Source organism: Cydia pomonella, chromosome 1 (assembly GCF_033807575.1).
Source record: "Cydia pomonella isolate Wapato2018A chromosome 1, ilCydPomo1, whole genome shotgun sequence".
Taxonomy (NCBI): Eukaryota; Metazoa; Arthropoda; class Insecta; order Lepidoptera; family Tortricidae; genus Cydia; species Cydia pomonella.
In genome coordinates, this window is record NC_084703.1 from 24937981 (window position 1) to 24956295 (window position 18315).

Below are 18315 nucleotides of genomic sequence, written 5' to 3' on the forward strand. Positions count from 1 at the left end.
TGTAAGGATTTATTGCGAAATATTTAATGCTATGACTATATATTTTAATAAGACGCTTTTTGATTGCCCTTCTTATGAAATAAATAATAAGTTATAAGTTTTCCTGATATAAATTATGTTTATATTATATTTGATCATTATTTACTACCTATTGTTACAAACTACACGGGATTTCATCGCGGTTAGAGTACCTTCAGGACCACGTATGTTCGGTTGGACACGACTAAAACGACACTGTTTTAATTATATCGACATGTGACTGCGCCCTGATTAAATACACAAATACAATTAATCAATATGTTGTCTCTAAACAAACACTGCACGACCTTGCTGACTATCTATTTAAAAAAAAAAACGAAGAGTGAGGGTGCCCCTTATTAATTTCAGATTACTAGTTTACAAGTTGCTCTGATTATGAAATAAATTACATGGGTACTGCATAAAATGGTCGTATAACGTACTCGTATTGCTCACGCTACACCTTGCACATCCCAATTTCCCAAACCACGGGTTTGCTTAGCGTGGCAATCGTTTTAATCTTGGCTAAATCATTAAGATTTTAAAACTTTGCTGTAAAACATATCCTGTGGCTGTAACACAAATAGACATAATGACATAAATATTGGTATCTCTTATCCGAGTTTGACGGAAAGTTTTCGGTAACACGGGCACGGGTGTCAGTGTCACACATTAGTTTGTAAGTCGTAAGTAGTAACTGGGCTCGGCACGATCTAATGTGAAGCATCCTTATTTCTGGTCGTGGGTGCATACAATCCAAAATATTAATTAATTCGTACTTAATTATGTATAACATGTGTTTGTTATTTTTTTAATAATAAATCGATATTTATATATATGTAGGTAATAAAAGGCGTTAATTACATTAGGCTTTTTTAATATAACCCTAGATTATACTTTATAAATATTCATATTTAGTACTTAGTATGGGTGTTTCTATCAACTAAATCAAGTGTATTCGCTCGGACGTTCGTTAAATAAATAATAATAGGTAAGCAAAAAGGTACCTACTAACAAATATAATATGTATTTAAGTAGCAAAGAAACAAACAGGGTACAGCCGGACCAAGAAAGGTTACCATAACGTTATGAATCAAGATATGGTTCAGGGATCCGCGGCTTACAGCTGCAGGACGGCAGTGTCATGTCAGCTCGCGCCGCCCACCGCGCACTGCGCCGCTGATTGCTTCACAGCGCGTTTATACTGTGACTCATTGAGCTTTAGGATTCAACGCGAAGGATGAATGTATCACCTGTATACGACCTCTAACGAGTGGTAATTACTACTTTTAGGTGACACATTCAGATATCTCGAAAACTACAAATAAAAGTTAGAAATTTCAGTGCCTCCAAACGTAAAACGTACCCATGGTGCCTTAGTTAATACAGTCGCCATTAAATATATCGGAACGGTCAAGGTGCTCAATATATCTGAACACGGACTTTAACGTCTTGATAATAGAGGTTTTGTTCGTATATTTGTGAACACCTTGGCCGCTTCGATATATCTAATGGCGACTGTACATCTGTGCAGGTACTTTAGTGAACTCATGGTTATTTGGTTACTCATTTAAAAACAAAGGCCAATTTCGGTTTCATGTGCTGATGTGTGAGCATTTGCGTAAGCGCGACAAAATCTACCTAAATTAGTAGGGCTAAAATGGTCGGCTCTTTATCTTTTCTCACCATACCTGTCGCGTTCTACCAAATATGTACGCAAAAGTGACGGGCATAGTGACAAGTCATAAAAATTGAACCATACTGCTACCGCAGATTAAATATCATGAATTAATTTCTTTTCAAACTGAATTCGCATGCACTGAATCTAAATTTCTATGTATCACGTATTTGCTCTTGTATAGGACTTATTACTGACACTCCGCTGCCCGTCCGTCCGTCCGTCTGTCACCAGGCTGTATCTCATGAACCGTGATAGTTAGCCAGTTGAAATTTCTAAAGATTATGTATTTCTGTTGCCGCTATAACAAAAAATACTAAAAACAGAATAAAATAAATATTTCTTTCCAATCTCCGAAATTAAGCAACGTCGGGCGGGGTCAGTACCTGGATGGGTGACCGTTTTTATAGATAATGGTACGGAACCCTTCCTGTGCGAGTCCGACTCGCACTTGGCCGGTTTTTATTTTAAATTTTACCTATTGTGGTGACAAACAAGCATTTAGCCCACCTGATAAAAAGCTGTTATCAAAGCCTATTTATGGATGATGTGCTATAAGGGTATAAAATGCGCATCGCCGGCCCTTAAAACACCTACACCTCTTAGAAAAACCTCGGCAGAGAACTCCTTGCGTAGTTTTCGCGGAAGGAAACATCGGAATCAGGTACTTAAACCTAAAATACAGGCAATCTTACGAGTGTCGTACAGGCGTAGTACCCTGATAATATATGGCTACCGCCACTCACGAACACAACGAGTTGCATACTGCACATTGTACATACGGGAAAATATAGTGGAAAGCCAATACTGTTATTAGTAAGTCCTCAATAGTATTTAACATTGGCAAGCGTTAAGGTCTACGTCTAACAGTGACACATATACCGCGGGACGCGCGGGCGGCGGCGGGTGCTGCGCAACTTTCACTCGCGCGCCGGAGATGTGCGCCGCGCCCGCGCACGCTAGATCCGCGGCAATGACCACGCGAACTGGCAACAAGGCGACATGTCAAGTGCAACACGACTGCCGAGAATTGACCGAGTTCACGGATGACAAATAAATTTGAACATATGTCAAGCATGATAACATTTACTTACCTAATACAAGAGCGTACTAGAAAATTAAAACGGAGAACTTGACAACTCCTTACTTTCTTAAAACCTTTCTTACGAGCTGAAGAGCTCCTTATAGCTTCACACTTCAAGCTGTTATCATATATTGATTGATGATCAGATCTAATACGTATTATATTAAGGAAATCAAGAGGTCCACAAAGTTGTTTACTGACACCTATTAGCCTATCTCTAGTCTCTTTAATTTTACAAATTGTTAGATATGTAATTGCAAAATGAATGGTATTCGTCGAGCAGGATTGTGGCGATCAGCTGATCCCGACGGTCGAGTCCGCGGAACGCTTTCACCACGGCGCGATGGCCAATGGCCGCCCGATCGTTGTTATTGATTTAAATGTCGCGTGCGCAGTTTATATGTACATGCCTAGTCGCGACTCTTCTTGCTAGGGTAAAGGATGACAACATACACGTAGTAGGGATGTTGCAACAAAAAATATATCTATGTTACATAACGAATCGTCTAAACCTGTAACATTATTAAAAGAAACCCAGTAGCTACCAGAATTTAATCCATCTATGTAACTTCGTAATTTGTCAAACTGGAGATCAAATGAAGGTCACGGTGTTAATTTTGTGAATAACGTAAAACTTGTGGTAGGTACGTTTTGAAAAACCGTATACGTACTTGAGGTTCAACTTACATATCCCTCATAACTAATTAACCAGTGAGAAGTGATCAAATGTATTTAAACTTGTTGAAAAAGATTAGATACGAGTATATTGTTTACATTGAAGTGCAATAAGTGACATGAGCGGGGTAGGTACAGGTACTAGCATCGATGACGAGATTTAGATGCAGCACCAGTGCAGGCGAGCAGCCCGAGCACCAGGAGAAAGCTGCTCGTTGCGGCTGCCGGCGAACTTGCCGGCTCCACCTGATTATGATGACTTGTCACACACCAATCAATTTAATAAAAATATCATATTCAATGTGTATTAGTGCAAAATTTTGTTTAGGGAAGGGACGCACGTTATAATAAATAAACAGTATACCATGCGGCATAAGATTCATTTATCAACCTTCTTGCAGAAATTGGCAAACAGTAAGTAAGTAGTAGTAAAGTATAAAAAAATACCCTTGTAATTATTTGGTATCTACATATACGTAAGCATTGTATACAAATCAGTAATTAGTAGGTATTACATAAATATCTGTATGTCAAAAATAACGAATTCCTTAAAGATATTTTGAGACTTTAAAGACACATGCCATGCCTAACAGGACAATACAGCTTTGCAACACATGGTGCCCAAAATACACGTTAAGTAAGGCTTTCCCATCGCGTGAGGCTTTCTCCCGGGTGCAAGATAAAGGGCTGCGACAGATGTACCTCGAACCCTTCAATCAGTCAATATTTGAATGAAATTTGGAACGGCAGGTAGAAAAAAAGAACATGTGCTTGTATGGTGTGGGAACATTGTGTTCGTGGCAACCAGTTATTTACATTTTATTTTGTACAACTAGGTGCTTATTTATAACCGTTAGTACTGGTACATTTAATGCTGAATTTAAATCCAAACTTAGTCTCTAACATATTATGGCCCAATTTATATAAAAGGATAGGCTACGGCCGCTTCTCCATACAAACTTAGCCCTCATTTTCCTCTCTGGATATAAACATTATTAAAAATATTTTGACACAGTTTGTTATATGTCAACCACACCTATGCTCCTATGTTTGGTTTTTTCGATTTATTATTATTATAAGACTTATAAAAGTTACATAAAATCCGTTTTTCGCTCCAATTACTTATACAAAAAAAAGTCAAACATAGGATCATAATTATGGTTAATATACACCAAAACATGTAAAAACATTTGCCATAATGTCAATATCCAGAGGGGAAAATAGGAACTACGTTTAAGAAGCAGCCGTGGCCTATCCTCATAAGTTTAACTTAAAATTATAAAGTAAAATCATATCTGTAAAAAAGTTCCATATCACGTTTAGTAGTTTTATAACATTGCATTATACATATTATGTGTGTAAATAAAAATAAAAATACACAAACACACGCACATATATATATATAGCCGCGCCCATACCATTGGCAAAGCGAAGTTGATGACGGAATGAGATAAAGTAAACACCGAAACTATAACAAGGGATGCCATGACACCTGTTAAGCTCTAGCTTCAACGGGTTAGTGGGCTAGCTCGGGTTTCCCCCGGGCAAATGATTCAACATCCTGCACCTATTAAAACGATTTCCTGTTCGTTCCGGATTTAAGGCCGATGTAAATAAAGGGGTGATCACAATAGGCTACCTCTAATGATGGGTTTAACCGCATTAGATAACTATGGGGGCGTAAGTGATCAGAGTTTCGATGGGTTCGAATTATCTTTTACTATCTATGATTTTTTGAAGTAATGTCTTTTTATTGATGTGTGATGTTTAATTACTTTGGCGGATTAAGAAATTGTAAGGACTAATCTCCTAAAACAATGTAAGTCTGTTTGTTATTCTTTCACCTAAAGGAATTTACAAATTTGATCAATAATAAAGTTCCGCTGTTACAGAAATAATAATAACATTTGCTAAAAAGAGAAAAATAAATGCGTGCAATAAAAGCCCCATAAACAAACTATAAATTTATCTAAGTTTTCCCTAATGGGTACCTAAATCACCATTGGATCAAACCTCGAAAAATATCGAGATCAAAACGTGCCTAAGATTTAGATATTGTAAAACAAATATTATTCAATAAAAGTAATAAAATTCAATCATTTAAAAAATGCGTACATTTCACAATTCGGGCATTTCTCACCCATTACCCATCTCAGCTGCAACCTGACCTCGGAGACCTTGGGTGCGAGCCTTGCCTCTACCGTGAGCGTGCCGCAGAGACAGCGCACGGGCATTGTCCTGTTATGTCAATAAACTTGACCCACATTACATTCATAATAGTGTTAGAAATCAGTTAGGATTGAATCATGTTTTAATTAAAATTACATATGCAGTCTGTAAGGTTGTGGAATGCTTTTCCCATTGACATAAGACGTGCTCAATCCCTGCCCATTTTTAAAACACGTTTAAAAGAACACTATTTATCTCTCTCTTAGTCATGCTCCTTACACTCATATCTTTTTCTTACCTGGTCGTTATTTTTCTCTTACTTGATTACTCATTATGTATTTATGTATTTTGTGTAGATATATGTAGTGTATTATTGTTGCCTATATAATATATGTAGTTTATGTAGTTTATTTCTCATTGTTTGTAGTTTCTATTTACTTATTTTATAAACTTTACACTTATGTGGTTTTGCACTGCCCAATAACTTTATTTCTAGCCACTGAATCGCTATCTGAAGGTTGTCTGGAAGAGATCGCTTTTTAGCGATAAGTCCGCCTGTTGTTACCTACTTACTTCTGTCCTTTTTTTTTTGTAACATGTATGTTTCTTTGTAGTGCACAATAAAGTATTTTATTATTATTATTATATGCAAAACATAAACTTACATAAGTAGGTATGTAGGTATAACTTATTGCAATATCCAAGATAGGGTTGTTTCCAATTTTTGAAATGCTTGTAATACGTTCTATATTAACCAATCGTTGCCCCTAAATTGAAATTTTACCCTAAAAACGGCTTTAAATATGTTAAATTAACAAAATATATTTTGACCCATGCTTCCGCGCCCAAAACGCTTTTTGAAAATTGTATGACGTCACAGACTCACAGTTTACGGTTTGACACATAACTATGTGCATACCAAAGAGGAAAGTAAGTATATAGGTACATATACACACGTAACACCAAGGCCCCCCCCGTTGTCTATTCTCAGTACAAAATCTGATACTCAATTTAGGTGGTGGGCAAGCTGTGTATGCGTGCTTGTGGGTTTTTAACCAACTAATAAAATATGTTTTCTGTAATAATTGAGTTATTATATATCATAAAGTTTTCAGTATCCATTAGTTATCCATTTCTATGATGTTAATTTTAGTGCAGATATCAAAGCTTCAATTAATTGCCCACCACCAAAATGGCTACGGCTTGAGTATTAAATTTTGCACTGAGAACAGACAACGGGGGGCCTAACGCAAAAACCGAAAATCACATATTATGGGGATCTTTCTCTTTTACTCTTACTAAGACGTAATTAGAATGACAAATAAAAATGCCCGCAATGGCAAACTTCGATTTTCGCGGTTATAGCCCAGTGTCACACCGTGAGTGGTGACGTCATCAGAATCTTCAATGTTGTTTCGACTTGGGTCACGTGACGTGTGGTAAAAGATATTTTAAATTCAATATTTACAAAAATATTATCATTAGAGGTCCACTAAAGGTAGTTTAACATGTTCTTATATAAGAATTTATTGGGATACTATTCTGCCCTAAGATTTGTAGATGGAAACAACCCTATTCCTGTTTTTATCCTGATGAAGTAATTACTAACCGTAGTATTCATTATTTAATAATACGTTTGCAATACTGAAAAAAAGGTTTATTGTTTGTAAGTATATAGGTACATACACACGTAACACCAAGGTCCCCCGTTGTCTATTCTCAGTACAAAATTTGATACTCAAGCCGTAGCCATTTTCTTCATCTAATTTTTTATCAATTTTTGAGGTACAATTTGTTTGGGTGTGATGTGTATTTTAGGAATGCTGCACGTTTGAAAATACTATTACTGCAATGTTCTGCCGCCAGAGTGCATACCACCTATCGTAAACCATAGAGTAACTTATACATACTGTGCCTTAAATGTTTATTTAAAAGTTTTCAAAGCTAATAAAATATGATATTGTTGCATCATCAAGGCGGTTTGTTTGCAAAGGGCCTACCGGGAAACGCGAAAATCGAAATTTTGTTATCTGCCTCTTTATCGCTCGAATCTGCAAGAGTGATAGAGATGTTAGATAACGATTTTTCAATTTTCTTGTGTCGCGGTAGACCCTCAATATGTAATGGATTGTGGTAGTGGCGCCCACTACGCAGAGTTTCACGTAATATGCCCTATTGTATGTCGAGTGTTTTTATAATTTGAACTCGAAGAATTGTTGTGCTAGAATTTTGTGCCCTGAGTCGACAGCAAATTTATAGCGCATCGAATATATCTTGCGACTGTTTGGTTAGGTTTTATCAATTTAGTTACTTTCATATTAACCTTACGGATAATCCAGAAGGAAGTGCTCCAACTGCGACTCTCCAAACTAAAGTGGCAGCTGTGTACTCAATAATAATGAGTTACAAAAAGTCGCATATCAGACAGCTACTGGTTCATGAAAGAGCTGATGAAGGGTAGCCTTCCATTGTCCTATGGTTCTCAAACATGGTCACTCACAGAGAGCCAGAAGTCCAAATTGAAGGTTTGCCAACGGGCTATTGGACGCAGCATTTTAGCTGTGAAGAGGATAGATCGTGTCTAGAACACCACGCTGCGCTCAAACACCCGCATTACTAACGTTGGCGAAAAGACTGCTAGGCTCAAAGGCGACTGGGCTCATCACATTTGCCCCATGCATCCCGACAAGTGGAATAGGTTAGCTCCCAAGTGGATGCCAGAAGTGGGTGCGGACGCGGCAGGCCCAGACGGAGATGGCGGGGTGGCCTAGACACCTTCCTCGACAACTGGCCGGAAGAGGCACTAATTCGGGAGTCGTGGAGAACAAAAGGACAGGCCTTTGCCCAGCAGTGGTACACCAGAATAGGCTACTAAAAAAATCAGCAGATTCATCCAAAAGAATCAAGTAAAAAAAAAATTACGTTAGAAAACATGAATCTAAATAAGTAGATACCCCACAACCGCCATACAGGGCAACAAATTTCATACAAAAAGTGTATGCATTGTCCGAAAGACATAAGAAAAAGAAATTTAAATAAAAGAAAAACTTACATATCTACTTCAGTTTTTATTAATTATATGAACTTTCAGTACCTGACCTAGAATTTAGACCAGTATTTAGATACCGTGAAGTACCTATAAAGGAAAAATAAAATTAAATATTCTAAGTAATTGCAATACTGAATATGAAAATAGTAGTTTATGTTATTTCTACATAATGAAAGGCATTAAAATACGAGTGTGGGTTTATAAAACGAATGAAATAAGTTTAATAAAAGGATCATACGAGTATTTTAATGTCTAATGATATACAGTTACATACCTACACTGCTTTATCTACATCAATATCATTAGCTTCAATAAAACAAAGTCCTTTTATATTAACTAAACGTCATAATGCAAACTTTTTCGCGCATGTCAGGCATCCGTTGTTTTTTTATTCAGAGACAAACTAGAGTCGGGGTCGTCTGCCATATCGTTCGATATCAAGTAACATGCGAACATGTAAAAAATTGTTTGCAAGTGAAACTTCATTTGGAATAAAACGTCATCTCAACTGATATTAAAATAGGGGCCAAAACATATTTCTTTGTTTCTACGACATGTTCTAAATTTAAATATAATTGAGGTATCGGTTATCGGTAAAGTTAAAATTACGATGCACCTATAGATACAGGTTTGTTAATATAGGCCATTATCATTTCTGAATATATTACAGCCAGCGGCGGTATCATGGTTCCATTTTTATCACTTGTCACTATGCCCGTCACTTTCGCGCTTACATACTTGTTAGAACGTGACAGGTATAGTGACAAATGATAAATAACCGACCATCTTAGCCCTACAGGGGTAAGATGGTCGGATCTTTATCATTTGTTCACCATACCATTTTCTTTTCATTAGCGATCAACGCTCACTAGCTCATAAGTAGTAAGCAGTCAATATTAAATTAAGTTTTAGTAAGAATTAATCTGGGGTCGTACTTTCGTATATCAAATTTGTATTAAATGTTTAAGGACCTCTCGAATGGTGTGACAATGTTGATGTTTACTTAAAAATATTTTTTAAGCTTTTAGTTACATGCATGGAGTGCGTCCCTAAAAATATATTTTATTAAATTTTAAGTTTGTAACTATGTAGTGGCTCACAAAATACATCTACGTTCCAAATTTCATTAAAATATACCTTATAGTTTTCGAATAAGATGGCTGTAACATACGGACAACGGCCAGAACGGCGGCTACGGAGCCATAAAAATGTAGTAGTAAAGGTTGCCGAGTTAATCGTGTCACATAGTACCTACCTAATACTATTTGTAATGCCTTCTTTATAGTCGTCGGTGTAGCTTATGAAATACGGCGTGTCGTGAACAAAAGATTTCCTTTGGTAGGATTGGTTTCAACTTTATCATAACATCTATATAATTTAAGCTACTAAGCCAGAACAAAGATACCTAGATAGATTTATGCCAAAAATTATGCCTTGGAATTAATCATTAATTAATATAATCCCAAAAATTAGTGAAATGGGAGGTGGAAGCAGTTGTATGGGTAATCAATAACTGCAGAACCGATTTTGATGAAATTGACGTCTACATCTTTGATTTAGTTGAAAATGACACCAAACTTAAACAATCATTAACTTCAGACATCGCAGACGCTGAAAAAACCCCCAACCCTCTTCCTGCATCATAATCTGGCTCTCCACTTCTTAAATACATCTTATGAAGGAAGATTAATTCCGCCAGAGGAAACTATTTGTTCAGACCATTCAGCCATCGCCGTATTTGACCTTTTTATGCTTTCTGCATGCTATTAGTACAATACTCGAAGTTTCTTTTCTCGTTTTCTACGTTCTGGCCATTGCTATCAATTATGTATGAATTTATGAAAAGTTATAAAATAGGTAAGTATCACCTTTTGAAAGAGGTGCATGGTCTTGACTTACCTACTCGTAGTTCTAACTATTGCTACATTTATAATTGTAGTTCATATTATTATCATTTCAATGACATTTTCTATGGGATAAGCAAAAGGACCTTGTTTGGAAAATTCAACTTACAACTGTTGCTAAATGTTCATCATTACATAGTTGATATTGATTTCTTGAACAAAAATAGGCGAAATCGCAATTGATAAGCAAACGCCATCATATGCGGGTGTTATTTTTTGCAGAAAGCGTTATTAAATCGTATTAAAATAAATTCGCACTAATTTATAACAGCAGCACAAATAGCAGCATTCAGTTCAACCATTCGTGGTTATGCCCAAATCTTAGTGTGAAAATAGAATATGTAGTATTATGTATTTTATTCAGGTATAATTCTACAGCATTATAGCTAGACGCCAATGCGCTGTAAAATTCAAAGCGTAGAAGTAAACCTGTAATAATAAAATCAAAGGCTGAATATGACAATAATTAATTAAACTATGTAGATTATTGTATTAATTTTAACGCATTTTACTGAGTGCGGTATTGTAAATATAAAATTGAAGATATAGTGTAATAAGTAGAGATAAAGAGGAAATGCCGCCAGCATCCTTGGTAAATACAATGCCAAAAGGGCCTATTTTAGATATAAGCTAGTTATAGTAATCATCTGTATATATCCATTATGTATATTTTTATTGTAAATAAATACTGAATTAGTAGAGACAAATGTAATTAGGTATAGCAAGTTCCCATCGGCAAACAAAACTTTATCCTCTGGTTATCACACATTATGCAGCATGTGTACTGACATGATTACATTATGTAAATGTGATTCAGGGGTCCCGAGGAACGTACGGTTCCTCAGCACGTGGAGTGCGCGGGCTGCCCGCGGCCGGGCGGCGCGGCGCAGCGGCGGCGAACGGCCTTGTTCGCGGTGAAGCGTGCGCGCAGTTAGCTACGTCACGCGGTCCGTACGCTAACTGTACCCGCACGTGGTCGCGACTACGGGACCCGACACGATTATTCGATGCTCATTACCGGCCATGCCAATAATTCGTTGTCTGATCTAAACTTTAGATGTTGTCTTGAAATTTCAGCAATAACTTGCACATAGCGCAAATTAATTGCATTAGGGTTAACAGCCAACAGAGCAAGTTCATATACCAGTACCAGTACCAATATTTAAGTCATGTATAATCGTAGGTATACATGTAGCTAATGTTATTAGCTAGTATATTTATCTAACGAGGCCTTGCATGACGGTACAAAGAGGACACTAAACGCAACTTTGGAAATCATGTCGATTAAAGACCGAATCGAGTTTTCACCATGCCGCCTAAAGTAGCGAGTGGATCTCTCGCGCTAGTTGCCGCGCGGCCGGTGGGGCGGCGGGGAAAGGTCTCGCCCCTCACGTAGGCTGTACTTGACTTTGAAACGAGGTTTCGCGGACACGGCGGGCGGTGCGGGGGACGTGTCTCTAAAAGTGAAACGTCCATAACAGTACCCGACTGATTCACGGATTGGTTCTCCTGGTTAATTGCGGTGACTTTGTCGAAGAAGATGAGTTTTAAAGCAACATTCATCTTGCAAGTCTTTATCCCGGGTTTTTACATAGACAAAAAATTAAACTGTAGGGTATACTCCTCAAGCTTACCAACATGTGTTCAGCGACTTTTAAAAATTATGAAGTCCTCCTATGTTTCATACAAATTAAAATATTACCTTCAATCTACGCTGTCATCAGTGTAGTTAACGTTGCTAGCCACGCTTTGAATACAACAAAAATGTAATACGGAGTGTTCTATAAATCAAAATACAAGTTATTTTTAGAAGTTGCTGAGCAAATGTTGGTTAGTTTGAGGAGTACAGCCTACAGTTTAAATGTTTGCCACACCACACCCGGTATATACGACCGCTTAGTTTAAGGATCCGAAGCCGCTATTACAAAATAGTTAAGATATTATGCCCTTGAAACTCGAGGATGGTTAAAGTTTACTTGAGATACTTAGTTTTCCTTTTAACTTTCCATGTACAACCGCTGTCATGCTGTGGTTTAACTAACCTCATAACAAAATGAGGTTATCAATTCGTAAGAAAATGGTTGGTGTTATTTATATATTTACGATGGTGCCAAATTACAGCTACGGTCACTGAGCTTAGCTGCAGACTAACGATCAGATGGATAGACGAACATGGTAAAACGGTTACTCTTGTTGTTAACTATGAAACCTTATATTATTTTTGTATTTATTGTTAGTCTATTCGGTGGCTATTTAAAATGCGCATTCTACAGACTTTCTTGTCATGAATTTCTCGTAAATCGCGTCACATGCCCCACTGCCACTGATCGTTGCTAGTGACAAACAGGATACTCTTAAATACTTTTTCATAATTAGGTCGCTAAAACCGGTTAAAGCTTCACGCAACGCAACAACAACGGAAAAAGACTTTTGTAACTTTTTCTTTTGTACTAAGTTGGTATTATTTGCCTCAAGTATCAACCTACAACGTTAAAATTTAGAAATGCTGCATGCAAAGATGAAACTTGAAACTTAATTGTTTTTACATTGCAATTCAATAAGGATAAACTTAACAACTTGTAAACGATATATAAATTATCTCACAGCACTTTAAATAAAGCACATATAAGGCAACAAGTGTAACAGCACAATTTATAATTATGTTATTTGACCAGTTAAACGCACATATCAACTAATACAAGGAAAATGCACCGATAAACTCACAAAACTTATTAGGTGACATAAATCTTTGGGTGACATTAATCATAGTCTACGACAAGACTTTCTAAACTCAATTATTTGTATGTGTAGTTTTTCGAATTTTCTCACGACGTCACATGTAATGCAACGCATTAAAATAAAAGTAATACCTGTAAATTTAATAATTTGAAGGAGTTAAACAGCACTGTGTAGTTGAAGGAGATCAGTAATGTCCTATTGTAGGCGTGATATGGAATGGGATGCAGCCGGTTTCCAAAAAGCCGTTATTGAGGTCACGCGCTGGTCCCGTTACCCCGGGACGAGGGACGGACCTGTTTGTTGCTGTACTTTTGGCAGGACTCCATTCTGAAGACAACAATACGTATACAACTAATTATAATATATTTAAATTTAATAACAAGACAATAGTCAATAATGATCCCTTAGATCATTATTGACTAACATCTCATGATGCAAATAAAAACGAACTTGTACTTTGTTTCCATTGAATAATTATTCAAAACTAGTGACGCGCCCCGCCTTCGCAAGGGTTATCTAAATTCCAACAGATTTAACCACGAATTCCTGAAGTTATAATTTTTACGGAACAAAAAACTTTATATGAGTTTTGGTTAAATTTTGGTTAAATTCGGCAAAAAGATAAAAAAAAACTATTTTTTACGTTTTCTGCACACGACACGATATTTCTTTTAACATCTTGGCGAAAAAAAAAAACATTACAACGAACAAGCAAAGTTTTCTTTTACTGATAAATTGCGCCTGTCAGTATGTAAAAATACGCGTTTTTTGCTGCGACGCTGCCACTATGTGACTAGGTTTAGACATACCTACTGACAGTCGCAATTTATCAGTAAAAGAAAACTTTGCTTGTTCGTTGTAATGTTTTTTTTTCGCCAAGATGTTAAAAGAAATATCGTGTCGTGTGCAGAAAACGTAAAAAATAGTTTTTTTTTATCTTTTTGCCGAATTTAACCAAAACTCATAAAGTTTTTTGTTCCGTAAAAATTATATCTTCATGAATTCGTGGTTAAATCTATCGGATTTTATGTAACCCGTGCGAAGCCGGGGCGCGTCACTAGTTTTGAATAATTACTATAGAGGCCGGGAAACGTATGGTTGCAGGCCAAGTAGATAAAGACGGCTGAGCGTAGCGAAGCCGGATAGAGATACGCGGCCGGCAACCCCGTTTCGCGCCGAGATTTGTATAGTGATTTTCTTGCAATTAAAACAAAAAATTGTAGTCAATTTGTTTTGTGGCGACCTACTCGGCTCGCCACTCTACCAGCGGTGCCTTACGCGCGTAAGTCCACGCGCCTGCGCGATGCGCCACCGCCGTTGCTTAGCAACGAATATGCACAACAGATCACCGTACCAAGCTAACTGAAAAATATTATTTGTTGATGGTTGAATGCCAAGACGTTATGTCACAATTTGACGTTAAAAAACAAAAGAAGGTTGCTTTACGGTCCTAGGTATGTAAGGCAGTATGAAATTCCTTTACATATTATCTTCACTCATCGCACCTGATATGTAGTATTTCCGGACCTAATTTGACGTAAGTCATGACATCATTACATAGCAAGTTTGAGAAAAGTAATTTACCTTTAAATATTACTTAGTCTTGCACTTTTAAAAATACTTAAACATGATACAATCTTCAATGAAACATTTAATCCTTTTAAATTAATTACACATTGGTAAAAATGGCGCCTAAACGAAAACGCGTTATTTGACATAGCTGTTTGTTGAAAGTTATTTTCATACAACAAACAATATTAATTAATTAGAGTTTGTTCGCATTATTTAGTAGGTACCTTCACATTTCGGTTAAATTTAACCTACAAGATTTGACTCGATCTATCGATAAGTCAATTTATAGATCCTTTCTTAATTATCCATCAGAAAAAAAAATGTGATCCCTAATTTGGGTGTTAGCTCTGTCTGTTTTCACGCTTAAACCGCTTCACCAATTAAGATGAGGCTCGACGAAGGATATAGGATAGTTTTTGACAATCATCATCATAGGAAACGCTATCGCAGGAAAACCCTATTATCTAGCAGTGAAGTCAAAAAGTATGGGCGTCAACGCCACGCTGCTTACATAAAGCTCGAAGGCGCATGAGCACGCCAGTAGGTCAGTGTACCGCGCGTTGATGTCTTTACATCCACGGCTCTGCGGCGCGGCGGCGGCGGGCTGAACGCCAGGTACAAAACCTAAAAATAAAACAAACAGTTATATCACGTGTACCACACTGTGAAAAAGTGACTGTTAATACTACTAATTGTGATTATTTACTACGTTAAGATATGAATAATGGGGAATTAAAAAAATAATAACATTTATATATTTTAACTAAAAAACTTAAAAGAGGCGTACGTAATATTCGGAACAAGATTATCATTTGAATAAAATTTCTGGGTTAAGTATAGTTTTTATTAACTCCGTTTTTTAGAATGTTTTCGAGTAGTAACTATATTCCTTTGATATAATTACAAATAAGTATTGGATTTGAAGTTGATTGAGAAATTATAAAATATACTTACTCACCATTTTTGGTACGGGCGAATTTAAGATTAGAATATTCTGTTCCAAAACGTTCATACTAGTCATGCACTGCAACTTGATGTCAATATGTTATAAATTCTTTCTATAAAATATATTGAAGACACATAGATCTCATATGAAAGTGTCATTTGATGCCGTTAGCCGGTTTGACATTAAACGCTGTAATTATTTTATGGCTTAAAAGTTGACAATCGCTAATAACTGACAGGCCGATGTCATCCGGTGAACTGGTAATCAGTGGGCCCCTTTAAATGTAGCGTTTCGTTGAAAGGAATGCGTATTTAATCATTATTTAGTACAAAGTAGAAATGCTAAAGTAAGTAGGACTGGCTACTAGGTAGATGCGAGGCACGATGAGCCTGCTGTTCACAGGAGGAGGGAGCCGCGTTGGCTTCCACCTGCCTCGTGTGTAGGCACCTCAACGAACTTCAGACGGAACAAAAATAATTATAATATGTTTCGTTAGAGTGTTAACCTCCGCGGTCCGGGCCGGCCTACCCCTTGAGAATAAACCGTGTCGGGTGTATCTCGTGAACTATGGAGTTTGCTTAATTATATTGAAGAATCGCAAATGGGTAAATTGCATTAAAAATGTACATAGGGTGACTGCTATAGTTTTTGGCCACTGCATAGTAATTGGTCACTTTTAGCAAATCAGAAAGAAACAAGTCAATTGAAGCCTTATTGTGTAGAGTGGCCAACTACTATGTTAGCCTATAGCAGTCACCCTGTTAAGTATTGTTAAGGACCAGTTAATCTTAAGTTAATTGATTCCTATTACAAAAAATTACCATGTAAAATGTATTGTATTGTATTTATTGTACGGAATTCATACACATATAAGTTCATAGTAAACGCCAATAAACTTTTCGGCATATTTTGAAATAAATAGAAACTTCTCAAGCATCGTAACACAATGGAATTAGTTAACTTAAGATTAATTACAAGTCCTTAACTACGTACATTTTTTTTTGTAAAAGTGACGTTCGGCTGGCAACTGCATGACTGCTACGCAGGCGCTGTCACTGTCAATTGCCTAGAGGAAGCAGTAACGGATAGAACGTTCGAATCATGACAGTAATGAACTAAACTGACAGTTGCAGCGGTCGCATCCACGCCGCAGCCCTCCCGCGACAGCAGTGCAGCTGCAGTTACCATCAGAATGTCACCTTAATTCATCCAAATATCTTAACCGGGAGCATAATTGTCATTACAAGATTGTAGATCGTCTATTAAAATACAGTTGCGTATTTAATATTACCTAACTTGATAATTGCTTACTTTTACATAATTATACTTATTATGAACAGACTTTGTTACAGGTGCTTGATGTTTATTTTAGTCGTCATGCCGTTTACTTCAGGCTTATTTTGTGCGTAGTCAAATAGTTTTTTCCTTTGCATTGAAAATAAGTTCATAGTTGTGATTTGAAACCTTTCATTTAGGTACGATTAACATGTGTAATGTAACAATTTTTTGGTGAAGTATATAACCTGTGTCTTATAAAATAACGATAATGCTTTGCGAGATAAATATGTTGCCAGGAGAGCTGTTTTAAACGCTGTGCGAATGATTTTTCAAATTAGTTAAATGCTTATGCGAATGAATGATCAACACATTGGTAATGTATTAATAGCTTGCACTGCGACAAACCTGTTCCCACTTATTTAGTTAAACATATTAGAATATTATGCGAATACACGCTTGAAGCCAAGCGAAGCCAAGCTTAACGTTGTCCCAATCGCAAAGCCCTGTCCCGGTACAAACAAACTGCGCTTAAACTGAAACCTGTGTGAGAAGTTGAGAACTGTAGATACCCTATACCAGTATACCACTGCAGTAGGTGTAGTTCGTGGAAGTCCATCTGTACCGACTCTATCGACCTATAAGAGCATAATTTTCCCTTTTTGTGAGCGTGAAAGGCAGACTAATTCTCTAGTAAAAGTGTCAAACCTTTATCGATAATGCCAATCGAAATTTAATTGAAGTGTACAAACGATCATGTGACTTTTCGTTCGCATCTGTCACCCCGATACATTTTTACTTTTTGATAGTGGGATTTTAAGGTTGCAATGTACCTTTTTCATTTCAACAAAGGCACTGCGGGCTATTCCTATGCATGTTCTTATCTCCATTTCACTATTCCAATTCTCAGGTAACCAGGTAGGTGGCTGTTTTAGTATTGGATTTGTTTGATATGACTATAAACTTTGTCTTGGATACATTAATTCTGAGAGCAGCTTTGACACTATATTCATTGAGCAGGTAGACAATTTTCTATAACTCAGCCCCTGATGACAAAATTAGGACCGTGTCATCTGCATATCACAGGTTATTGATAAGATGACCATTTACTTTAACGCCATAGTCCAAGTCTTCTAGGGCTTCTGTCATGATTGCCTCAGAGTACAAATTAAAAAGTGTCGGCGATAAAATGCACCCCTGCCACGC

General features: G+C 36.9%; 1 protein-coding gene across 2 annotated transcripts in view; it reads left to right on the forward strand.

Moving 5' to 3' along the window:
• Nucleotides 1–18315, forward strand: part of LOC133518598 (ichor) — a 45141-nt gene that overhangs the window by 5842 nt on the left and 20984 nt on the right. The gene's annotated exons all lie outside the window — the stretch shown is intronic.